Here is a 27423-nt window from a genome sequence, read left to right on the forward strand (position 1 = left end):
CGGGTTTAAACATGTTTTTTGAGATCTCAGCCCTTCCCTATAGCTCTAACATAGTTGACACAATTCCTCCAAACCCAATAAAAATGAGATAGTGATATGGGATTTTTTCCAAGGTTTTCCATTTCTTCGGAATAAATTTCATACACAGATGATTTAGTTAAACATAGTGGAAGATGTTATTTGGCCTGATCAGGTTGTTTTTCTGCAAATTTAGTAGCATAATCATGTAGCCACAATGTTGCCAACTGGTTTGCTGAAGACTTCTGGCCTTTTATCATTCCTTTTCTCCCGATGACCTTTTCTCCATCTGAAATATGTATTTTGTTAAATGATTAATAAAAAAGGAAATAATTAACTTTATTATAGATAACAAAATGCAGACAGTACCCAATTTTTTGTAGTTAATGGTATACATGTAGAGATTCAGCTAATGAAAGAACATAAAGAATTCATTTTTTGTTAAAATCAAGCAAAGTTTCAATTTGTACCCACCTATGGACCTTTTGTACTTTAATAATTGTGAGATAGTCACATTCTGTCTCAATATTTGCAAATTTATGCAGTTAACTAGACCTACACTGCTATTTTACTGTCCAAGATGGTGATTTAAAATTAGTTAATCTACCTCAAATATAAGATTCCAAAAGAAAAGTTATAAAATATTGAAAGGGAATTGTGTACATTTCATGATTGGTCAGAAGTATTTTAATGATTTTATCAATAAAGCTTACTTAAAAGGGACGAAAGATACCAGAGGGACAGTCAAACTCATTGATCGAAAACAAACTGACAACGCCATGGCCAAAAATAAAAAGACAAACAGACAAATAATAGTACAGATTACACAACAAAGAAAACTAAAGACTAAGCAACACGAACCCACCAAAAACTGGGGGTGATCTCGGGTGCTCCGGAAGGGTAAGCATATCCTGCTCCACATGTGGCACCCGTCGTGTTGCTTATGTTATTACAAATCCTGCTAAAGTATCTTTTCCTTATGGTATAAAATGTAGAAAGTGGCATCCCAATAACTGACAGAAATGCAGTTAGGCACACTGACCATTCACCTATTAGGTAACAGAATTCCCCATTTGGTCTGAAAAATAATATTTATCGATTAGTACTATGATAAACAACAAAATAATCAATAATTCTTATCTGATATGTGAAAAACACTTCTTAATGTATGAATCCTGTTAAGCAGTTGATATCTGTTATAGGTCTTTCAGATTTCAAAGTTTTGGATCCAATTTTTTATCATAAGATTTTGTTTTATGTGAGATAATTTTTTTTCTCACATAATCACCTTCCGTATCAATATTAGATTTGACTTAAATCATTATGTGTATTTAATAAAATTGAGAATGGAAATTGGGAATATGTCAAAGAGACAACAACCCGACCAAAGAGCAGACAACAGCCGAAGGCCACCGATGGGTCTTCAACGCTTTTATACCTTTAATAACACCTTGATCATGAATCTTTCAACACTTATCTCAATCAAGTTTAGAGACACATTATTAAGAGTGTGCAGGCTTGTACTTTTACATGTTTTAGAAATGTTAACTTCAGATACAACTGTTCAAAATGAGACTAACTGTCATTACAGTAAAAATACTATTAAAGTGTTTCACACTTGTATGCTTTAAATTGAATATGTTTTCAATAGGTTCATACCTGGGATGTGTCCATAGCCAGTCCAATACCCACTTGCTCAATTCATTCTTTGCCAAGGACTGAATATGTTCTTTCATTATTTGTTTCTGCTGGTATGGCTGCCAAACATAATTATACTGGCACAACAAAAAATTGCTGCCAGAGACTTAACATCAACATGGTTTTGCCCTTAAAAAAAGTGAATTAAACAGAAAATAAAAAAGATATTGTAATAAATGAAATGTGATGTAAATAACATTCCCAAATGATTAAACTAAAAAATATAAGTTTGCCTTTATTTTTTATTCTAATATGATGTTCGTCTTTCACATAAGTAAAAGAGACATGTTCTAATTGCAATGGAACATTGGCTGCATGTGATTTACCCCGAACATCAAAACAGACATTTGTGTTGGTGTTGTTAGCTAGGACATTAAATAAAACCATTAAAAAAATAAGTGTACATGTATAGGTTTAATTTTTTATCGAAAAATGTTTGATTTTTTATATCATTTTGGCGTCATCATTTGAAAATGGCTACATTTTTAATGTGTTTTGTATGTCCGCTCTGAAGTACACCAGTACTAAATTTTCCGATTAGAATCGAAATAATTTTATTTATCAACATTTTACAACTCATTTACATGTATGCTTGGTATAAAGATATTGACAAATGCAATGCCTACTGTCAGTGGTTGTCGTTTGTTGATGTGGTTCATAAGTTTTCTCGCTTCTGTTTTTTTGTATAGATTAGACCGTTGGCGTTGATTTTCCTGTTTGAATAGTTTTACACTAGTCAATTTTTTTGGACCCTTTATAGCTTGCTGTTCGGTGTGAGCCAAGGCTCCGTGTTGCAGGCCGTACTTTGACCTATAATGGTTTACCTTTTACAAATTGTGATTTGGATGGAGAGTTGTCTCATTGGCACTAATACCACATCTTCTTATATCTACACATTTTAAAATGATTCTGGATCTGCATCAGAGGTTAATATTTACAAAAACAATAGCAGTCTTCACGCTAAACTTGAATCAACAGGTAGAAACTGAATTTTTGTTAAATTTTATTGGAGATGATTTTACAGGCCCAACAGCATTTTTACAAGCCTAAGCTGGTGGTCCTGTGGTTGAGCGTAACGACTGCAATAGCCATCAATGAAAAAAATACAAAAAAAGCTATTATTTGCAAGTAATCAGTACTTACTCTTTCTCTTCTTTATTCTAACAAGAGGTATATCCTCATCACTGGTATCATGACTTCTTTTTTTGTAACTCCCCTTAAGTCTACCTCTCTTTAACTTCACCGAATAAAAAAAATAAATTGTTGACACATAGATATTTCTCTTCTGTCGGCATAAAATTTAGAAAAAGAAAATTTGGTGGACAGCAACATTACTAATTTATTCAAAGTCGATGGACCAACAAGTGGGCTGTGTATCGTAATGGTTGAGAAACTGAGATGTACAGACAGAAATGTAACTTTAGAGAAAAAATGGTTGTCCACTGTAAGTAGTTCCTATCAAACTGACCTAAAGGTGATTTTAACATTTAAATACTAATTAATTAAAAGTTACTGGACCATGACTTAGGGGCAGGGCCTAGAAATAGTCGTCAAACTGATATGTACTGATAGTAATCCAACTTCATACAAAATATCATAGATCTATCATTAGAACGTTGGTGCTATTTGGTTTTTGGTGGATAGTTGTTTCATTGTTAATCATACCACATCTCCATATTTATACAGAGTATTTAAAAACCAATAAAAATGAAATTTTGACAAGAAGTTACTATATAGACAAATGTCAAACAGAATGATTGTTACGGATTGTGTACACAGCTAATGTTTAATATGCTAAATGTTATTAAGGTTTCATTTAAAATAGTTGTTAACTACGAAAAATTTTACCTTCATCATCAGACTTGCATCCATCACTGTTGATGTCTTTATTATTATCGTAATCATTATCATCATCTTTAATTAGTGTTTTTACAGTGTCGTCTAACATAAAATTTAATCTTTATGTTAAATTTGAACACTGCTAGTTGGACTTTGTATGGGGAGGTAAAAATGCATATTCACATTCTTCAATATATAAACAAGTAATATAAACATTTGTTTCTGGGCCAGCTGAAGCCCAACTCTTGGTGCTTGGTTTTCTCGCTGTGTTGAAGACCCATAGGTGGCCTTGGGCTTTGCTGCTATTTGGTCGGGTTGTTGTCTCTTTGACACATTCCCCATTTCCATTCTCAATTCTATTTTCCATTTTTTTTGTTGAGTTAACGACAGTCAAAAAATTTGTTTCTTTTTCACAAATTATTAAACTGGTTCATCACAGTCACTGAATATTATACCCTTTCAGTACTCAGTAGATAATTGTGGTTGTTGGATCTTAGCAAAAGACACAAAAAGGTGAAAATATCATATTGAACATCTTTTGATTTCGATTCCTTTTCATCAACATGATGTATATTTATGGCAGTATGATATATGTCCCTCTGTCTGTTCATGTATCATAAAAAAAAAACTATAAATTTCTTGATCAAGACATTGGTGAAGAAAAACTACCTTAAATTAAAAGTAATTTTTAAATGTTGCATTCCAACTCAAACATGTAGTGATGGATTTTATAATTTTTTTTTACTGTTGTTTGGACTGATAGATAAAAAAAAACTTAACATTTTCACAAACGGAACCGGTCATTATTTAACTAGTTAATTGAATACATTTTATTAGAAGATTTACTATGAAATGTTTATATGATAATTTGCCTTTTTTTTTTAACTTTATCCGACTACTGACCTGAAGGGTGTGGATGGGGATTTACAGAATAGAGAATTGTGGGCAAAAAATACAAAGTATTGATAAAAATGGCTAGATAAAAAAAAGGAATAGAGAATAATGAAGTGCAAAAAATAAAGAATAGAGAATAACGAGGTGCTAAAATGAAAATAGAGAAAAATGGCATTAAAAATTAATTTACCGAAATGAAGGACCCCTATCCAGACTATCTTACCTTAAAAATGTATGTGTAGTACTTTGTGCAAATGTTATTGACTTTTCAAGACACAATATTTATAATTAATAATACACATGCATGGAGTTTATTTAATACATTTTTAATTTGTCACTATTATGATCTATTAATCAAGTAGTAATTCGTATTGTTCTTTTCTTCTTAGTTACAATATCATATTAACCCCATTGGTGGGGGGGGGGGGGGGCAATAACTATTTAAATGATTTATTATATTGAGAATCTAGTATTGATTCATGAAACAACTGTTACTGCTCTTTTTGACGCTGGTTACAACAAGGTAGTCTATCATGACGTTCTTCATACGCTTTGAGTACACACTGGTGGTAAAATATGAAAATATTGTTTGGGCTGTTCCGATCGTACTCCCATGTCATATGTTTTTTTTATGAATGAGCTACCCGACGTCATACAACGATGACGTAAGAATATGAGAATTTTACGGGAAAATACACGCTTGTGAAACCGAAATCATCACAACAAGGAAACGTAACAAACGATGCTAAAATGTGTTATAATCCATTTTTTTTATACATATTAGACATACAAATAAAATTCTTATTTAAATTCATCTAAACCTATTTAAATACATTATTGTAAATAGTTTAAGCATGTCACTAATTCAGTTTACTCCGGTCATTTACGTCAATTGAATAGTGCGTTTGTTTATGGAAACGGCATGCATTTGCTTTCACCTAGAGCGCTTCGATCCAAAAGAATTGCAGTATTTGTCCTATCAGAATCGAAATAATCCATGGGGGCTTGAATATATCGCGATTTTACCACGGGTTGTCCCTCAGGGTAAAATATTTAGCATAAAGTGCCAACCCGTGGTAAAATCACGATATATTCAAGCCCTCATGAATTATTTCTTAATTATATAATAACCTCTTCGTAATGTTGTTGTCAGATAAAAAAAAAAAAAACCTTGACTAAATGACCTACATTAGTCAGCCAATGAAAATAGTTATGTATTTCAAGCCATCGAAAAATAGTTAAAGGAAAAACCGGTTTGTCCTAAAACAGAGAAAGCCAGTTGATTGATCAGATTATACATTTAAAAACACTTGAATCATTGCATGGTCATTCCTTTGCGGCGGAACCGTAGCGCTTATGATATTTATTTTCTTCAATGATCGAGATTAAACAGTTTTGTGAGGATATTGCGTTTTTTCCTGTTTTTTTCCTCGGTTTACATGTCAAGTATTATAAAGAACAACAGTGCAAATATTTAAGGTATGATATAGTTTGATATTTTTTTAAGTAATCTTTGTGGTTTTACAAACTTCTTCCAACCTAACACAATTTACGACGAAAATGTTCTTTATCTGTTTCTGTTTTCACTACAAAAAGTCTGAAAGACCAATTTTTGTCTGAATTTGCATGAATTTTTACTCGACATTCTTTCTTTGTCTGAATTATTTTAAAAAATTCTTAACATATTATGAATTTGTGTAATAAGGTTCTTGATTTTTCTTGACAAGTGTCTTGACAGTATTAAAATTGTCTAAAAATTTCTCAACACTTTCTGTATCATCTGAAAAGAGTCTTGATTAGTCTCGACCAATTCTTGACTGTCTTAAATTTGTCTCGATCAGTCTTGACATATTCTTGACATTCTTAATAATGTCTGAATATGTCTTGACACATTCTTGACAGTCTTAAAGCTGTCTGAATATATCTCGACACATTTTTGACGGTCTTAAAGATGTCTTGACACTATCTCAACAGTATAAATTTCGCTTGAATTGTGTATAGACACATTCTGCACTGTCTAAACACTTTCTTTTGCTGTTATATACTCATTTTTATTATCGCTAAACTAAACTTAGAAGAATCAAGGATGTGTATAGTAAGATACCCTTTGGGTGCACCTATGTGGAAAACCCCGAATGACCCCCCCCCCCCCCCCCCCCATGTAGTTTAATTTTAATTTATTTTTTATTAAACGTTTAATAAAATTGTTTTCACCTGGAATATATGTCGAGGTTACTGACAAACAGCATTTGAGATTTTCGCCGGTCAAAAAACTGCCAGTCAAATTTGCTTTACTAAAATGGGTGACTCGAGGCAGTTTTAAAATGTGACCATGTGTCTCTTTTGAACCCCACCATTCATCTTGTGTGTGTGTGTGTGTGGCTAAAAAAGGGGGGACTTTCGTTCGGGACAAAGACTTTGTTCCCATCTTGATTCAAAAACTTATTCATTTTTTTTAGAACAACCAAAAACACTTTTTATTCAAAATTGAGTGTTGAATTTCATATATATTTTTGATGAAGAAAATCCATTTTAATTCAAAATGTTTTAATTAAAATGATGATTTTCATTTTCATCTATCAACAAACTTTTAAAAATTGTAGTGGCGTGGTAAGTCAACATATAAGTTGCATGGCTGATTACAGGAAAAGCAGTAATTTTATATATGATAGTCGTGTGTACCCTGGGGTGTGTATAACTTATTTGGAATACCTTAATTGTATTGGGAACATCCTGTCCACGTGTAATACTTAATATATATTGCAACAGATGACATTACACACATTTTTTTCTGTTAAATTAGGATACAATAATACTTTGCTATTTTTAAAACCACATTTTGGTACAATAATTGTTAATTTACCCTATTAACATTGACTATTATGCATGTAGAATGAAATATGTCTACAGTATGATTGGTTTTAATCATTTAGCAATTATTTATAAGATATAGGAATCAACATTTGTAATTATTTACGAATGTAGGACAGAAAGTCACAGGACAAAAAGTCACGGACAAAAAGTCACGGACGAAAGGTCACAGGACAAAAAGTCACAATTCAGTTTTGAGATTATTTTTCTCTGAACAAGAACACACTAATTTTAAAAATAAATTTTTGATTTTTTCTTGAACTTAAATATATGAAGCAACTTTGTAATTAAAATTTATTCAATAAATATAAGTCGGTATCCCCTTCCCCTTCCCCGTGATACTGTAAGTCAGTATCCCTCCCCTTCCCTGTGATACTGTAAGTCAGTTTCCCTCCCCTTCCCCGTGATACTGTAAGTCGGTATCCCTCCCCTTCCCCGTGATACTGGAAGTCAGTATCCCTCCCCTTCCCCGTGATACTGTAAGTCAGTATCCCCTTCCCCTTCCCCGTGATACTGTAAGTCAGTATCCCTCCCCTCCCTGTGATACTGTAATTCAGTATCCCTCCCATTCGTGATACTGTAAGTCAGTATCCCTCCCCTTCCCTGTGATACTGAGAGTCAGTGTCCTTCCCCTTCCTTGTGATACTGTAAGTCAGTATCCCTCCCCTTCCCTTTCATACTGTAAGTACCCCTCCCTGTTCCTGACATAGTGTAAGTATCCCCTTTCCTGTCATGCTGTAAGTATCCCCTTTCCCGTCAAACTGTTAGTTCCCTATTCCCTGTGATACTGTAAGTATCCCTTCCCTTCCCTGCGATACTGTAAGTATCCATTCCCTTTTTTGTCAAACTGTTAGTATCTCCTTTCATGTCATATTGTTAATATACCGTTCCCTGGGATATTGCAAGTATCACATTTTCTATGATTGTTTTATAACCCCTCACCTTTCCTGACATACTGTTAGTATCCGTTTCATATCATTCTGTCCTATCCCCTGTCATTCTGTCAGTATCCCTGCCCTTCCTTGTGAAACTGTAAGTATCACTCACCTCCCTTTTGTTTCTGTAAGAATTCCCTTTCCTCTCTTACTGTAAGTATCCCCTTTCCTGTCATACTGTAAGTATCCCCTTTCCTCTCAAACTGACGGGGCCTCGGTGACCGAGTTGTCTTAGGAGTCGAACTACTGAATCACTAGCCTGTCAACACTGCGTTTGTGAGTTCGAATCCGGCACGTGACAGGTGCATTCGTCTCCAATCTGAATCGACAAGCATTGTCAGTTTTCCTACCGAAAGTCGATGGTTTTCTCCGGGCACTCCGTCTTCCTCAAACAAAAAATTACAGACCTCAACGAAATAGCGCAATAGTGCTGAAAGTGGCGTTAAACACCAATCAATCAATCCAACAATCCTGTCAAACTGTTAATACTCCATTCCCTGTGATATTGTCAGTATCCCTCCCCTTCCCTGTGATACTGTAAGTCAGTGTCCCTTTCCATTCATACTGTACGTATTCCCTTTCCTGTCATACTATAAGTATCCCTTTTCCTGTCAAACTGTTAACACCCTATTCCATATGATACTGTAAGTATCCCTCCCCTTCCCTGTGATACAATAGGTATCCATCCGCTTTTCTGTCATACTGTTATTATCTCCTTTCCTGTCATAGTGTTAATACTCCCTTCCCTGTGATAATGCAAGTATCACATTTCCTGTCATTGTGTTGCTACCCCTCCCCTTTCCTGACATACTGTAAGTATCCTCTTTCCTGTCATTCTGTATGTATCCCTTCCTCTCCCTGTGATACTGTAAGTATCCCTCCCCTTCCCTGTGATACTGTAAGTATCCATCCCCTTTCCTGTCATACTGTTTAAATAGTATCTCCTTTCTTGTCATATTGGTAATACCTTCTTCCTGTGATATTGTAAATATCCAATTTCCTATCATTCTTTAATTACCCTTCCCCTTTCCTGTTATTCTGTAATTACCACCTCCCCTTTCCTGACATATTGTAAGTATCCCTCTCTAGTATTTTTGTGATTCCTTCCTTGTGATACTGTAAGTATCCACTCCCGTTTTTGACATACTGTAAGTATCCTTTCCAGTTGCTGACATACTGTAAGTATTCCCTTTCCTGTCATGCTGAAAGTATCTCCTTTCCTGTCAAACTGTTAATACCCTATTCCCTGTGATACTGTAAGTATCCATCCCCTTCTTTGTGATACTGTAAGTATCCATCCCCTTTTCTTTAATACTGCTAGTATCTCTTTTCCTGTGATAGTGTTGATACCCCTTCCCTGTGATATTGCAAGTATCCTATTTCCCGTCATTGTTTTATCACCCCTCCCTTTTCCTGACATACTGTAAGTATCCCCTTTCATTTCCTGACATGCTGTAAGTATCCTTTTCCAGTCATTCTGTTATTCCTCCAATTCCCTGTAATACTGTAAGTATCCCTGCCCTTCCCTGTGATACCGTAAGTATCCCTCCCCTCCCCTTTCATACTGTGAGTATCCCTTTTCCTGTCAAACTGTAAGTATCCCCTTTCCTGTCAAACTGACGGGGCCTCGGTGGACGAGTGATCTTAGTAGTCGAACTACTGAATGACTAGCTTGTCAACACCGAGGTTGTCAGTTCGAATCCGACACCAATCTTAATTGACTGATTGTCAGTTTTCTTACCGAAGGTCGGTGGTTATCTCCGGGTACTCCAGTTTCCTCCGTCAAGAAAAAAAACTGACCGCCACGAACTAGCGCAATAGTGCTGAAAGTGGCGTTAAACACCAATCAATCAATCAATCCTGTCAAACTGTTAATACCCCATTCCCTGTGATACTGTCAGTATCCATCCCCTTCCCTATGATACTGCAAGTTAGTATCCCTCCCCTTCCCTGTGATACTGTAAGTCAGTATCTCTCCCCTTCCTTTTCATACTGTAAGTACCCCTCTCCGTTCCTGTCATATTGTAAGTATCCCCTTTCCTTTCATGCTGTTAGTATCCCCTTTTCTGTTAAACTGTAACGTTAATACCCCATTCCCTGTGGTAGTTGTAAGTATCCCTCCGCTTCCCTGTGATACTGTGTATCCTTCCCCTTCCCTGTTCTACTGTAAGTATCTCCTTTCCTATCATACTGTAAATATCCCCTTTTTTGTCATGCAGTACGTAACCCCTTTCATGTCAATCTGTTAACACCCAATTCCCTGTGATACTGTCAGTATCCATCGCCTTCCCTGTGATACTGTCAGTATCCATCGCCTTCCCTGTGATACTGTAGTATCCATCGCCTTCTCTTTGCTATTGTAAATAGCCCTCCCCTTTCCTGTTATACTGTAAGTATCCATTTTCCTATCATACTGTCAGAATCCGCGTTCTTGACAGATTGTTATTCCTGTCCATTCCATGTGATACTGTCAGTATCCTTCCCTTTGATACTGTAAGTACCCCTCCCCGTACCTGACATACTGTAAGAATCCCCGTTCCAGTCTTTCTGTTATTCCTTCCTTTCCCTGTGATACTTTCAGAATCCCTCTTTTTCTCTGTGATACTGTAAGTATTCCCTTCCCTGTGATACTGCAAGTTTCCCTCCCTCCTCCGATCCACCTGTAAGTATCACCTTTCTTCACATATTGTAAGTAACTGTTTCATTCCCTGTCCTACTGCAAGTACCTCTATTCATTCTGTAAATATCCCCTTTTCTGTCATACTGTTTTTCTTTAAGTACCCCTCTCATTTCCTATCATCCTGCGTGTACCCCCTTTCCTGGTATACTGCGTGTATCCCCTTTCCTGTTATTCTGTTAATACCGTCTTTCTTTTCATACTATAATTACCCTTTTTCCTGTTTTAAAATGTACTGAAATTCCTTCCCTGTGATACTGTAAGCACTCCATTGCTGTCATACTGTTTATACCACATTCGAAGTTAATGTTGTAAGTACCCCTCTCCTTTCCTGTCCTTCATGATTTATGTTTACCGTTTCCTGTCATACTGTATGAACCCCCTTTCCAGTCATATTGTAAGTATTCCTTTTCTGTCATTCTGAAAGAACCTCTCCCCATTCCTGTCATATTGTAAGTATCCCCCTTTCTATCATATGTTTAGTATCCCCTTTCTTGTCATATTGTTAGTATCCCTTCTTTGTGATACTGTAAGTATCCCTCTCCTTTCCTGCATTCGGTGTATCCCCCTCCCATGTCCTGACAAACTAAGTTTCCCTCCATTTTTGATTCATTCTGTAAGTACTTCCTTCCATGTCATTCTGTTATTATTCCTCCACTTCCCTGCGAAACTCTTTTGATCCCCTGCCATTTCCTGTCATGCTGTACTGAAAAACACTGTACGGCTGAAACACATAAAACACAAAAAAAATATACAAAATTCAGGCATGTAAAAAATTAAACTTTTAATTATTACCCTGGCTTTTTATTATCACACCCGTATCAACCCGAGAGCCCTATAGTACATGTACAATGAAAATTAGTACGGAAAATTAACAAAATTTCAATGGATCAATGTGTCGATAAAATAGACATGGAGACAAATATAAAAGTAGGCAAAGAAGTGCCTTTAAATTACTGTCAATAATCAGCAAAGAGTTTAATTGCTAGGGCAGGTTAATTTTTGTCGAGCCTGCGACTTTTGTCGCAAAAGCGAGACATAGCGATCCTACATTCCGTCGTCGGCGTCGTCGTCGTCGTCGTCAGCGGCGGCGTCCACAAATATTCACTCTGTGGTTAAAGTTTTTGAAATTTTGATAACTTTCTTAAACTATCCTGGATTTCTACCAAACTTGGAAAAGCTTGTTTATGATCATAAGATAGTATCCAGAAGTAAATTTTGTAAAAAATAAATCCTGTTTATCCGTATTTTACTTATAAATGAACTTAGTTTTTTCTGCCAGTTAACATTACATTCACTCTGTGGTTAAAGTTTTTAAAATTTTATAACTTTCTTAAACTATCCTGGATTTGTACAAAACTTAGACCAGAAGCTTGTTTATAATCAAAAGCTAGTATCTAGAAGGAAATTTTGTAAAAATTTATTTCCTGTTTTTCCGTATATTACTTATAAATGGACTTAGATTTTCTTCCAGTTAACATTACATACAGTCTGCAGTTAAAGTTTTTAAAACATTTATTAGATTCATAAACCATCCTGGATTTTTACCAAACTTGGATAGAAGCTTCTTACAATAAAAAAAAAGTATCTAGAGGAAAATTTTTAATAATTGTTTCCCCATTTTTGTTGAGCCTGCGACTAACAGCAAAAGAAGGCGAGACACTGGGTTCCGCGGAACCCTTACGAATTTTTGATTCATTTTCACTTGTTCAAGGGTTGGCTTAGGTATTGACACATGGTCACCTCGACTTATCCCGTTCGGCTGTTAAACACATGAAGTTCATTTTAAATCAAACTTATCAGCTGGTATAATAATTTGCCGTATTGCGAAAGTTTGTCAGTATGAAGCATGTGCAGTGTAATAAAAAATTAAATTGTTTTATTAAAGGATCGTTTGTTTGAGTTTAGAAATTTAAAAATTGGTTTCCTCTGAGTTGTTATTTTATTACAAATTATAAAATCCGCAAGTTAAATCTGTTAAATTTCCTTGTGCAAAAGTCTACAGTCTGACATCCAATCAATAGAGCTTTATTGCGAAAAAAAATTGATAATAATAGTTAAGATGATAAAACACCTATAAAAGATTTACATTTAACGTGGAATGGTGAGCCATAGTTATTCCTTGACTGAAAAGTAGGATTTAGATATACTTAGCCCACCCAAAAAAGAAGAAATTCCATAAGTATATCAGGAAAATAACTGCCATAGGTTCTTGCGAGAAAAAGTAACAAAATGAATAAAAACTTAGAAAATGCATTATCGTGTGAAAAACTGTATTGTTACGTTACTGTCGAAGGAACATTTATCCAAATTCCATTCTTATTGCTCCAGTCGGAAAAAAATGTGCCATTTTGTTATAAGATCATGTTGACTGTCGGATTGGTCAAATCGGATCCAAAATGATTTGTCTAGATTACAAAAAAAGTACTATATCACTGGCATTCACATTTTACTCCGAACTGAACACCACTGTCACTATACTACATAAAAGTCTTAAATATATTAATATGCAGCCGATGCGGGAAGGGGACTCAGTAATTTAAATGTCATTTAAACATAAAACAAAATTGTGTTTTAAAAAGGCTGGATTGATACCAGATCAATCAAGATGACACCTTATGGTGTAGATATGGTATATATATTAATAATACTGAGTGCTAGTCCTTTACATTTTTATAGGGCCAATTTAAATGGAACATTACAGGCATGAGTAGTTTAATGGCAGTGACCACTGTACACCTTTTGGAAACATATTTCTTAATGTCAAGACTTAAATAGTAAAATTATTATTTTTAGTAGAATTTTGTCCAACATAATGATTTTTAAATAATTAACACACTTTACTTACTCATTAAATTTCAGACACTAAAATTTGTCCAAAATAGCCTGTGGCACTAATGGCTCCGAACATAATACCTTGATTTCAATTCAATTTACACAAACTTTTACTAATCATAAAATATAAATGTCACCTACGTTGATATTTCAATATATTTGACAATTCAATTGCAACCAGCTATATTGGATTTACCAGGTAACCACCGAATTTCTTGGCGATTACTGACAAATGCCTAGGAATGCCTGCATATATAAATAAGACGCATGCATATATAAATAAGACGCATGCATATTGTATATGAAGCTTGGTAGCGTACTAGCCTCGATAAAAAGCCGACTCAATGTACCGTGTAGTAGAGAAAAGGGTATCTCTTAGGCATCATGCATCTAATTTGCCACTGTGCGTGCCCCCACTCGATCAATTTTATATAACTGTTATTGTGCACGGACAAAATATATTTCATTGTAGAAGTCTATAACATTTCATGCTTTATGTAATACGATATACCACATCGTAAATGATTGGATTTTAAGAAGTGTTAAATGGTCGTACAAGTAAAATGTCTCATGCCATACTATGTTAGGGATGAGGAAGGGATAAATACCCTGCCACGTCCGGTCTGTGTTTTTGTTTGATGTTTTTCTGCTTTGTATCGATCTGATGAGTTAAGCCTTTTTCAACTGATTTTTATAGTTTGTTCTTATGCTGTCCTGTTACACCGCTGTCCAAGGTTAGGGGAGGGTTGAGGGCTCACATTTTTTGATGTGACTGGCAAAGTCAGGAGCCTGTAGTTAAGAGGTTGTCGTTGGTTCATGTCTGTCATATTTGTTTTTCTTAGATTGTTTTGTTATAAATTATGCCGTTAGTTTTCTCAATTGAATTGTTTCATATTTTTCATGCCGGGGCCTTTTATAGCCGACTATACGGTATGGGTTTTTCCGCTCATTGTTGAAGGCCGTACGGTTGCCTTGCTTACATCCACTTCATTTGAACTTGGGTGGATAGTTGTCTGATTGGCAATCATACCACATCTCCTTATTTTTATAGTATAGCAAATTCTCACAATGATCTAGAGACGCCAACTACTGCTAGGGGGAAATAACGGGAGATAATAAACCTGTCAAAATTCCTGACCATAATTTTTCTTGCGTTAGGTCGCGTCAACCATGTGACGTCATCATTAGATATTATGTGGCTAATTAATCTTAATTTTAATCAATCAACTAATTGCTTTGGAGGATAAACTCATCGTAAAAGAGAGGCTAAAAATACCAAAGGGATATTCAAACTCATAAGTCGAAAACAAAGTGACAATGGCATGGCAGAAAAACGAAAAACGACGAAAATACAAACAACAGTATACAAAACACAACATAGAAAACCAAAGACTTAACAACACGAACCCCACCAAAACAGGGGGTGATTAAAAGATAGTGTTAAAATTGCCGGATTCGAAACTACCAAAATCAGATATTTGAGTAGGGATTTTCCATATTTTATGAAAATATAGAAGCGACGAAAATTAAAGGTACATGTAGTCAAGGTCGTTAAACACGCCCTAGTAGTAATAGGGATTCGTCAGTCCTAAGGTGAATCGCGCCAGATTGTATGCGATTTAAATGTATGGAACGCCGCATTACAATAATAAGATGTGACATGAAAAATTTACAGTATTATGTTTCTTAATTATATGAGTTATAATCAAATAATAAGTGTTATGCTTGGTAATTATTTGCATCGGCTCTGGGATCGACGGCGTGCGCATGCTCGACTATATGAGATTAAAAGGGGGAATATTTCTCATATGGAGGTCAACCAGAGCTTCCCTGAGACGTTTCAGTCACCGACACCGTAAGATACAATACATTCACTCTGTGGTTAAAGTTTTTAAAATTTTAATAACTTTCTTAAACTATCCTGGATTTGTACCAAACTTGGACAGAAGCTTGTTTATGATCAAAAGCTAGTATCTAGAAGGAAATTTTGTTAAAGTTTTGTACCTGTTTATCCGTATTTTACTTATAAATGGACTTAGTTTTTCTTCCAGTTAACATTAAATACAGTCTGCAGTTAAAGTTTTGAAAACATTTATTAGATTCATAAACTATCCTGGATTTATACCAAACTTTGACAGAAGCTTCTTACAATCAAAAGATAGTATCTAAAGGAATATTTTTATTGATTTTTTTCCTCATTTTTGTTGAGCCTGCGATTAACAGCAAAAGTAGGCGAGACACTGGGTTCCGCGGAACCCTTACGAATTTTTTATATAGATTAGACCGTTGGTTTTCTCGTTTGAATGGTTTTACACTAGTAATTTTTGGGGCCCTTTATAGCTTGTTGTTCGATATGAGCCAATGCTCCGTGTTGAAGACCGAACTTTGATCTATAATGGTTTACTTTTATAAATTTTGACTTGGATGGAGAGTTGTCTCATTGGCACTCATACCACATCTTCTTATATCTATTTACATTTCAATACTCGATTAAGATCTTGACATTTATAGCATAGACACCCCTCTTTTTTGAAGACCGTATGTCTATTGCGTGAGTGCATGCGTTTGTACGTGCGGATTCATACTCAAGATTGATTTGACTTTAAAATCAAAGAGGTAGTGCCAATATTCCCCGGACTTATTTCACAATAGGGCCGAGTTTCAAAAGGTATGTCAATCTTTAATCAATGTAATAGTTTCACAACTCCATGTGGGCACTTTGAGAATCTTACAATATTATGGCCAAGTTCTAAATGCCTGAAGATAGCCTTAAACCGCAAGTTTGGCAGAATTTGGCAAATTTTGAGTATTTATCCAAAAATATATACGAAAGGTATCCATAACCTAAATCAAAATTATGTTGGAATTACAGTTATGAATTGCATATTTCATGCTATTTCCTAGAATTAATCAGGAAACAGAATATATACATAAGTTTCAAGTTAAATGATATTAAGATAATATTTTCAATAAATTTGAAAATCAACACCAATCAACAGTTCACAACTTTTCCTCATAAAAAATATCTCAGTTCAATAAACCTATCTTAAGTGTCATTTATTTAAGTCATAATCACAAACTTCCAATAAAAATTAAAATAACCCTGTGATATGTAATCATTGAAACAGTTTTTTTTTTCATTCAAAGTTCCAATTCTAGATTTTGTTATACAGAGTCTTTCACGACATTGACCAGTTCTGTTTGTAGAGCCATCCTTTCCTGTTGTTTCCTCTCTACATCTTCGGTCGATTTGGTTATAAGCTGGGTAATATCTGATGTTGAAAATCGAACTGAAATTAAAAAAAAAAGAATCAAATGGTATGACCATGCACATTAAAGTCACCTGCTTTTATACGGCTGTTATGAAATTTCCCAATAAATTTATGTTCAAAGCTTACATTGTCACCTACATGTAACATACAGTATGTACATTCAAACATGGAAGATAGTTAACATTTTCTCGTACATGTAAGACTAGTAGTGTAATAGGCAAGAGGTATGTACAATATAGTGATGAATTAACTAATTAACTAGCTATTTTTTTTCAAAGTATGATTTCAATCAATTTTCTCAATGAAATTTGATACAACTATTAAAGCAGAGAATAAGATATTTAGCCAGCCTGCATGCATGAACATATTATGCCAAAAGCAAATTAATCAGAAGAACTTGATAGAAGGCATCCTAAAACCACCTGTTGTATGATTTGATTGATAGTTGTTGTTGAACAGTGATACACCCATTTGAAGATTTGATAATGGCACTTAATTTTGAATGCTTATTTATAGGTTTTGTATATACATTCTTCTGAAACTAGAAAAGGGCTTCATAATAAACTGTATGAAACTGCTATAATTTCTTTAGTTGCTTCATATGTTAAAATATTTACAAATTGTAGAACTTTTAGATATCTTTAACTAGCGAAAAAAAACATTACCCGCATTCAAAATCCATTTTTGCAGCTGGATGCAATTTAAACTCCCATGTTTTACGGCACCATATAAAGTATCTTGGTGTTGGTTCAGGGAATGTATAGTTGTATGCAAGTTCTGTGAAGTACCATTCGTTTTTTTAATTGCCTTCCTGTCACCTGAAGACGTTCCCTAAATCCCATTATGACAGGAAGTCGTGTACAAGCAGTGGTGAAGTCCTAACCATAAATATTTGGCATCTGGGTCATAGAATTTTAACGCATCTGCAATAGATAATAATTAAAACACAAAGTTTATTTTAAGCATGATTAGGACACATTTGAAACAATTTTGTAAGCTTTTTTTAATTTATGAGACTACTGTTCAGACCATATAATGCAGGTTCATGTTTGACATGTTTTACTGATGCCTGGATAATACGGTATTGTATACATTCATTGATTGTTGTTTGCATAATACAGTGGCAAATATTTCATGCATTTTCAGGACGATATTTTAGAAACAAATGCAAAAAAATTGTGCAAAGTCTTCAGATATATTGAATGCTAGTTAGTACCTTTTCATTCTTCTTTGACCACTTTTTTTATGATAATTCATCATCTGTATTAAGATTGATTGTTGTTCCTGGATGATCTGCTTCTAAAAATAGATGCATAGTTCACTGTGTGTTCTAGCTCACAAATCTGATTTTTATTGTTTGTCTTTTGTTTGCCCATCATTTACGATGAATAAGGAAGTACCCAAAATTATTTCTTATTTGATAAATCCATGTATAAATGCAAAAATATGTTAATTTGTATTTGCATACATATATAACACTCATGTATGTTTGACGTCACATCTTAATATCTTTAACTTTGCAAAGTTTGTCTGTATTAATGTTTGTATTTAATCTATACACACTTTTGTAGACTTGGGACCATTTAAGCTTTACATATTAAATGAATACCTTGTTCAAGACTGTTTCTTGCCCACTACGTGTCTTTTGGTTGTTTTTGTAGGTGGGTTACTGTCTGATTGAAGTATACCATCCTATATTCATTTAAAAATAATTTTAGTCCTGTTTTAGGGTTGTTTAAGAGAGAAAATGGTTGAGGATTCATATTTTTTTGTTATTAAAGGGGAGGTAATTTATTCAACGTCTCGATTAAAAATGCACAGCTTAAAAGTAAATAGTGAGTTACCTGTACTCGGAGGTTTCTCTTGGTGTCATAGATGTGCCTGAAGTGTTTGACTCTGGTGTCAAAAATGTGCCTGAAATGCTTCTTTAGTGCTTGACGTGTATGACTGGTGTCAAAGATGTGCCTGAAGTTTTAGATTGTTGTGTCCGTGGTGTACCTGAAATAATTGGTTCTGCTGTCCACGATGGGACTGTAGAAATTGACACTGGTATCAAAGATGTGCCTGAAGTGCTGGAGGATAGACATTTTGGTAGTGGCTTTGAAAATTGACTACTAGTGTCTTATTGTTCCTTCCATTTGCCATGTTTATCCTGCTGAATGATCTTGTTTAACAAGGTTGTGTCTGTTGAGAAAAAAAACTTGTATACATAGCAAAGGTTGTAAGTGTTTAAATAAAATGTAAGATCACCCTTTTTAAAGTTTATTGTAGCACTTTTATGACCTAGCATATAAAAATATTAACGAAAGTTTATACTGCAAGTTGAAGAACTAATATTTCATTTGACTGCAATAGTAGGTGAACATATAAATAATATATATAAAAAAAAACCAACAACAAATTATATTAGAATTTCTTTGGATGCAGTGGTTTTGTTTTATATTTGTGATTATGATATGCATATTATACTGTGTAGCAAATTATTTTAATTTTTTGGCGTTGTCAATTATATATCTTCATAAATGCTTAAAAACCTTTGGCATGGATCTTTTTGGCTATTTCATTGTCTGCAAAGACAGTGATTGTTTCTATATATATATATATATATATATCTTTATTTCTCAACAAACCAAATTACAATTGGTATAGAGATACACAACAATAAATGTTACATAATGTATATGTACATATATACAAACGTTATATGGAAGCAAAGACGGTGATTGTTTCTCCATCAACAATTAATTCAACTTCTTCTTTTCCTTCTCAAAAAATAAAGAATCTTGTACTGTAAATTTATTTCTCTTTAATCTGAGCTATGAAAAAGCACCCTAATTAATTAATCAATTAATATTAATTGACTTGTACTGATGCTCAATGTCGTCAATAATGCGGAAGGAGATACCGGGAGTATTTTTAGCGTATTATGAGTAGAGAAAAGATGAAGAACTATTTGCTTTTACACCTTATCCCTATTTGTCCGCTATAACTAGACATCACAGACGTTCCCGTAAAAAGTGTGACGTCACTAGATAAAACTTCTGTCGCCAAATAGGAAAATTGTTTTGGAACGACGTAACTACTTCGAGTATTGCACACAAATAACTATAAGAGATCTATCACAGCTTATTAAAAAATCAGGTATCACAGGCACACCGACGAAGGAAAATCAAGTTCTAGCATACATAATTTGCTATTAATAATCCATGCTTGCTTAACTCTTTAAATTATTGATCGCTTCAAATTCATTTGATTTGGAGTCAAAATTTAAAATCATTACATTTCTTTTCGGTCCTATGTTTAACATAACGGTTTTCAATATTTAAATTAGATAAGGTAATACCCATTGAATTCCTTTCTGCACGGACGATCTCGGCGGTCAGTATATAAAGAAAATTTAAGGCGCTTGACTAATGGCAATGCAACGTTCGTTACAAGATAGTTACGACACAGAAGTTAGTTTTGGTACACTATTTCCCACCCATCAACCCCAAATAACCTTTTATATATTAACTTCTCAGTTCGTATCGACTTGTTATGGTGAATTTTGATGCATTTATGTATGTCTGATTGTAGATATGTTAAATATGTTATATTAAATGCGATCATGTAGCGAACGCACAACCCTATATACTGTGTTTGGTTTTTTCTAAAAAAAGAAAAATTTTATTTTCGGTGGAGTGAAACGATTGAGAAAAATAACTATATTTGTTTAAAACTTTCAAATTGAAAATAACTTTTAACAATATTTTAATCAGAGTCGAAATAAATCTTTTAATTTATGTTAGAAATATTGAACTTGTAAACTTTTTTTGCAAATGTCTATTGTCTGCCACAAACATCAGAAGAACTAATAAAAAAAAGTATATCAGTAATGAGGAGAGTAATAGTTAAAGCGACATTGTGTTAATGTTAAACTTTTAAGAGATGCTACCCAAGGGGATACACAATGAGGATACCCACTGACGTCATCATTAAGTATTTATGAGACTAATCAATTAATTTCTTGGAGGATAACCTCATCATAAAGTGTTTTATTGATTACGGCTTATCAATTGGCGTTATTGATTAATGATGTACAGATGTTTATCATATTATTTTTTTTGTATGGGTTAAAGGTGTAGGTGAACGAATATTAAAGGAAAGAAAACATATGGGGTATCCAAAAAATTAGTGCATGCACAGCTAAAACACAAAAGGCAAAGGAACAGCGCTTTTATTTCTATTCTTCATCTCAAAGTTACAGTGAGGCCTTCAGCACGGATCAAAAACTCTCCCCTCATTGCAAGTTTCAGACGGCGCCTTGCACCGGTTTGAGCGAAAATCTTTGCAAACTGACGACCACACCACAACTACATAGTGTATCATTATGCAAATGTGACCACGGAGTTATCTAGTGTGATTTATTGATCACCATTCCAGTGGAGGAGACAACTTCAAATTTTCGAGAACATTAAATTGAAATATGTTACCCCCTCTTTTTGTATGCAATAACGTTCAAGTCACTTTCACTGAAGTACCCAGATTACAAGATTAGGCAGTTCTGCTTGTAACAATTGTGTAGAGTTGCGAGCATCTAGGACCACCGCCCTAATCTTCCACAACGGAGTTGATCTTACGGTGTCGGTGACTGAAACGTCTCAGGGAAGCTCTGGTTGACCTCCATATGAGAAATATTCCCCCTTTTAATCTCATATAGTCGAGCATGCGCACGCCGTCGATCCCAGAGCCGATGCAAATAATTACCAAACATAACACTTATTATTTGATTATAACTCATATAATTAAGAAACATAATACTGTAAATTTTTCATGTCACATCTTATTATTGTAATGCGGCGTTCCATACATTTAAATCGCATACAATCTGGCGCGATTCACCTTAGGACTGACGAATCCCTATTACTACTAGGGCGTGTTTAACGACCTTGACTACATGTACCTTTAATTTTCGTCGCTTCTATATTTTCATAAAATATGGAAAATCCATACTCAAATATCTGATTTTGGTAGTTTCGAATCCGGCAATTTTAACACTATCTTTTAATCACCCCCTGTTTTGGTGGGGTTCGTGTTGTTAAGTCTTTGGTTTTCTATGTTGTGTTTTGTATACTGTTGTTTGTATTTTCGTCGTTTTTCGTTTTTCTGCCATGCCATTGTCACTTTGTTTTCGACTTATGAGTTTGAATATCCCTTTGGTATTTTTAGCCTCTCTTTTACGATGAGTTTATACTCCAAAGCAATTAGTTGATTGATTAAAATTAAGATTAATTAGCCACATAATATCTAATGATGACGTCACATGGTTGACGCGACCTAACGCAAGAAAAATTATGGTCAGGAATTTTGACAGGTTTATTATCTCCCGTTATTTCCCCCTAGCAGTAGTTGGCGTCTCTAGATCATTGTGAGAATTTGCTATACTATAAAAATAAGGAGATGTGGTATGATTGCCAATCAGACAACTATCCACCCAAGTTCAAATGAAGTGGATGTAAGCAAGGCAACCGTACGGCCTTCAACAATGAGCGGAAAAACCCATACCGTATAGTCGGCTATAAAAGGCCCCGGCATGAAAAATATGAAACAATTCAATTGAGAAAACTAACGGCATAATTTATAACAAAACAATCTAAGAAAAACAAATATGACAGACATGAACCAACGACAACCTCTTAACTACAGGCTCCTGACTTTGCCAGTCACATCAAAAAATGTGAGCGCTCAACCCTCCCCTAACCTTGGACAGCGGTGTAACAGGACAGCATAAGAACAAACTATAAAAATCAGTTGAAAAAGGCTTAACTCATCAGATCGATACAAAGCAGAAAAACATCAAACAAAAACACAGACCGGACGTGGCAGGGTATTTATCCCTCCCTCATCCCTAACATAGTATGGCATGAGACATTTTACTTGTACGACCATTTAACACTTCTTAAAATCCAATCATTTACGATGTGGTATATCGTATTACATAAAGCATGAAATGTTATAGACTTCTACAATGAAATATATTTTGTCTGTGCACAATAACAGTTATATAAAATTGATCGAGTGGGGGCACGCACAGTGGCAAATTAGATGCATGATGCCTAAGAGATACCCTTTTCTCTACTACACGGTACATTGAGTCGGCTTTTTATCGAGGCTAGTACGCTACCAAGCTTCATATACAATATGCATGCGTCTTATTTATATATGCATGCGTCTTATTTATATATGCATGCATTCCTAGGCATTTGTCAGTAATCGCCAAGAAATTCGGTGGTTACCTGGTAAATCCAATATAGCTGGTTGCAATTGAATTGTCAAATATATTGAAATATCAACGTAGGTGACATTTATATTTTATGATTAGTAAATGTTTGTGTAAATTGAATTGTAATCAAGGTATTATGTTCGGAGCCATTAGTGCCACAGGCTATTTTGGACAAATTTTAGTGTCTGAAATTTAATGAGTAAGTAAAGTGTGTTCATTATTTAAAAATCATTATGTTGGACAAAATTCTACTAAAAATAATAATTTTACTATTTAAGTCTTGACATTAAGAAATATGTTTCCAAAAGGTGTACAGTGGTCACTGCCATTAAACTACTCATACCTGTAATGTTCCATTTAAATTGGCCCTATAAAAATGTAAAGGACTAGCACTCAGTATTATTAATATATATACCATATCTACACCATAAGGTGTCATCTTGATTGATCTGGTATCAATCCAGCCTTTTTAAAACACAATTTTGTTTTATGTTTAAATGACATTTAAATTACTGAGTCCCCTTCCCGCATCGGCTGCATATTAATATATTTAAGACTTTTATGTAGTATAGTGACAGTGGTGTTCAGTTCGGAGTAAAATGTGAATGCCAGTGATATAGTACTTTTTTTGTAATCTAGACAAATCATTTTGGATCCGATTTGACCAATCCGACAGTCAACATGATCTTATAACAAAATGGCACATGTTTTTCCGACTGGAGCAATAAGAATGGAATTTGGATAAATGTTCCTTCGACAGTAACGTAACAATACAGTTTTTCACACGATAATGCATTTTCTAAGTTTTTATTCATTTTGTTACTTTTTCTCGCAAGAACCTATGGCAGTTATTTTCCTGATATACTTATGGAATTTCTTCTTTTTTGGGTGGGCTAAGTATATCTAAATCCTACTTTTCAGTCAAGGAATTACTATGGCTCACCATTCCACGTTAAATGTAAATCTTTTATAGGTGTTTTATCATCTTAACTATTATTATCAATTTTTTTTCGCAATAAAGCTCTATTGATTGGATGTCAGACTGTAGACTTTTGCACAAGGAAATTTAACAGATTTAACTTGCGGATTTTATAATTTGTAATAAAATAACAACTCAGAGGAAACCAATTTTTAGATTTCTAAACTCAAACAAACGATCCTTAAATAAAACAATTTAATTTTTTATTACACTGCACATGCTTCATACTGACAAACTTTCGCAATACGGCAAATTATTATACCAGCTGATAAGTTTGATTTAAAATGAACTTCATGTGTTTAACAGCCGAACGGGATAAGTCGAGGTGACCATGTGTCAATACCTAAGCCAACCCTTGAACAAGTGAAAATGAATAAAAAATTCGTAAGGGTTCCGCGGAACCCAGTGTCTCGCCTTCTTTTGCTGTTAGTCGCAGGCTCAACAAAAATGGGGCAACAATTATTAAAAATTTTCCTCTAGATACTTTTTTTTGATTGTAAGAAGCTTCTATCCAAGTTTGGTAAAAATCCAGGATGGTTTATGAATCTAATAAATGTTTTAAAAACTTTAACTGCAGACTGTATGTAATGTTAACTGGAAGAAAATCTAAGTCCATTTATAAGTAATATACGGAAAAACAGGAAATAAATTTTCACAAAATTTCCTTCTAGATACTAGCTTTTGATCATAAACAAGCTTCTGTCCAAGTTTGGTAGAAATCCAGGATAGTTTAAGAAAGTTATCAAAATTTCAAAAACTTTAACCACAGAGTGAATATTTGTGGACGCCGCCGCTGACGACGCCGCCGCTGACGACGACGACGACGACGGCGCCGACGACGGAATGTAGGATCGCTATGTCTCGCTTTTGCGACAAAAGTCGCAGGCTCGACAAAAATTAACCTGCCCTAGCAATTAAACTCTTTGCTGATTATTGACAGTAATTTAAAGGCACTTCTTTGCCTACTTTTATATTTGTCTCCATGTCTATTTTATCGACACATTGATCCATTGAAATTTTGTTAATTTTCCGTACTAATTTTCATTTTACATGTACTATAGGGCTCTCGGGTTGATACGGGTGTGATAATAAAAAGCCAGGGTAATAATTAAAAGTTTAATTTTTTACATGCCTGAATTTTGTATATTTTTTTTGTGTTTTATGTGTTTCAGCCGTACAGTGTTTTTCAGTACAGCATGACAGGAAATGGCAGGGGATCAAAAGAGTTTCGCAGGGAAGTGGAGGAATAATAACAGAATGACATGAATCAAAAATGGAGGGAAACTTAGTTTGTCAGGACATGGGAGGGGGATACACCGAATGCAGGAAAGGAGAGGGATACTTACAGTATCACAAGGAAGGGATACTAACAATATGACAAGAAAGGGGATACTAAACATATGATAGAAAGGGGGATACTTACAATATGACAGGAAAGGGGAGAGGTTCTTTCAGAATGACAGAAAAGGAATACTTACAATATGACTGGAAAGGGGGTTCATACAGTATGACAGGAAACGGTAAACATAAATCATGAAGGACAGGAAAGGAGAGGGGTACTTACAACATTAACTTCGAATGTGGTATAAACAGTATGACAGCAATGGAGTGCTTACAGTATCACAGGGAAGGAATTTCAGTACATTTTAAAACAGGAAAAAGGGTAATTATAGTATGAAAAGAAAGACGGTATTAACAGAATAACAGGAAAGGGGATACACGCAGTATACCAGGAAAGGGGGTACACACAGGATGATAGGAAATGAGAGGGGTACTTAAAGAAAAACAGTATGACAGAAAAGGGGATATTTACAGAATGAATAGAGGTACTTGCAGTAGGACAGGGAATGAAAGAGTTACTTACAATATGTGAAGAAAGGTGATACTTACAGGTGGATCGGAGTAGGGAGGGAAACTTGCAGTATCACAGGGAAGGGAATACTTACAGTATCACAGAGAAAAAGAGGGATTCTGAAAGTATCACAGAGAAAGGAAGGAATAACAGAAAGACTGGAACGGGGATTCTTACAGTATGTCAGGTACGGGGAGGGGGTACTTACAGTATCAAAGGGAAGGATACTGACAGTATCACATGGAATGGACAGGAATAACAATCTGTCAAGAACGGGGATTCTGACAGTATGATAGGAAAATGGATACTTACAGTATGTCAGGAAAGGGGATACTTACAGTATGACAGGAAAGGGGAGGGCTATTTACAATAGCAAAGAGAAGGCGATGGATACTACAGTATCACAGGGAAGGCGATGGATACTGACAGTATCACAGGGAAGGCGATGGATACTGACAGTATCACAGGGAATTGGGTGTTAACAGATTGACATGAAAGGGGTTACGTACTGCATGACAAAAAAGGGGATATTTACAGTATGATAGGAAAGGAGATACTTACAGTAGAACAGGGAAGGGGAAGGATACACAGTATCACAGCGAAGTGGAGGGATACTTACAACTACCACAGGGAATGGGGTATTAACGTTACAGTTTAACAGAAAAGGGGATACTAACAGCATGAAAGGAAAGGGGATACTTACAATATGACAGGAACGGAGAGGGGTACTTACAGTATGAAAAGGAAGGGGAGAGATACTGACTTACAGTATCACAGGGAAGGGGAGGGATACTGACTTGCAGTATCATAGGGAAGGGGGTGGATACTGACAGTATCACAGGGAATGGGGTATTAACAGTTTGACAGGATTGATTGATTGATTGGTGTTTAACGCCACTTTCAGCACTATTGCGCTAGTTCGTGGCGGTCAGTTTTTTTCTTGACGGAGGAAACTGGAGTACCCGGAGATAACCACCGACCTTCGGTAAGAAAACTGACAATCAGTCAATTAAAATTGGTGTCGGATTCGAACTGACAACCTCGGTGTTGACAAGCTAGTCATTCAGTAGTTCGACTACTAAGATCACTCGTCCACCGAGGCCCCGTCAGTTTGACAGGAAAGGGGATACTTACAGTTTGACAGGAAAGGGGATACTCACAGTATGAAAGGGGAGGGGAGGGATACTTACGGTATCACAGGGAAGGGCAGGGATACTTACAGTATAACAGGGAATTGGAGGAATAACAGAATGACTGGAAAAGGATACTTACAGCATGTCAGGAAATGAAA

The 27423-nt window shown here is 35.0% G+C and overlaps 1 long non-coding RNA gene across 1 annotated transcript; it reads right to left on the reverse strand.

The window, feature by feature from the left end:
- Positions 1-16808: 16808 nt before the first annotated feature.
- Positions 16809-18288, reverse strand: LOC127721375 (uncharacterized). The gene is made up of 3 exons (XR_007991192.1): positions 18256-18288; positions 17705-17962; positions 16809-17057 (listed from the first exon to the last, which is right to left on the reverse strand). It is a non-coding gene; the product is annotated as an uncharacterized LOC127721375 (long non-coding RNA).
- Positions 18289-27423: the final 9135 nt, after the last annotated feature.

The sequence above is a fragment of the Mytilus californianus genome, unplaced genomic scaffold, assembly GCF_021869535.1.
Source record: "Mytilus californianus isolate M0D057914Y unplaced genomic scaffold, xbMytCali1.0.p SCAF_12, whole genome shotgun sequence".
NCBI classification, from domain to species: domain Eukaryota; kingdom Metazoa; phylum Mollusca; class Bivalvia; order Mytilida; family Mytilidae; genus Mytilus; species Mytilus californianus.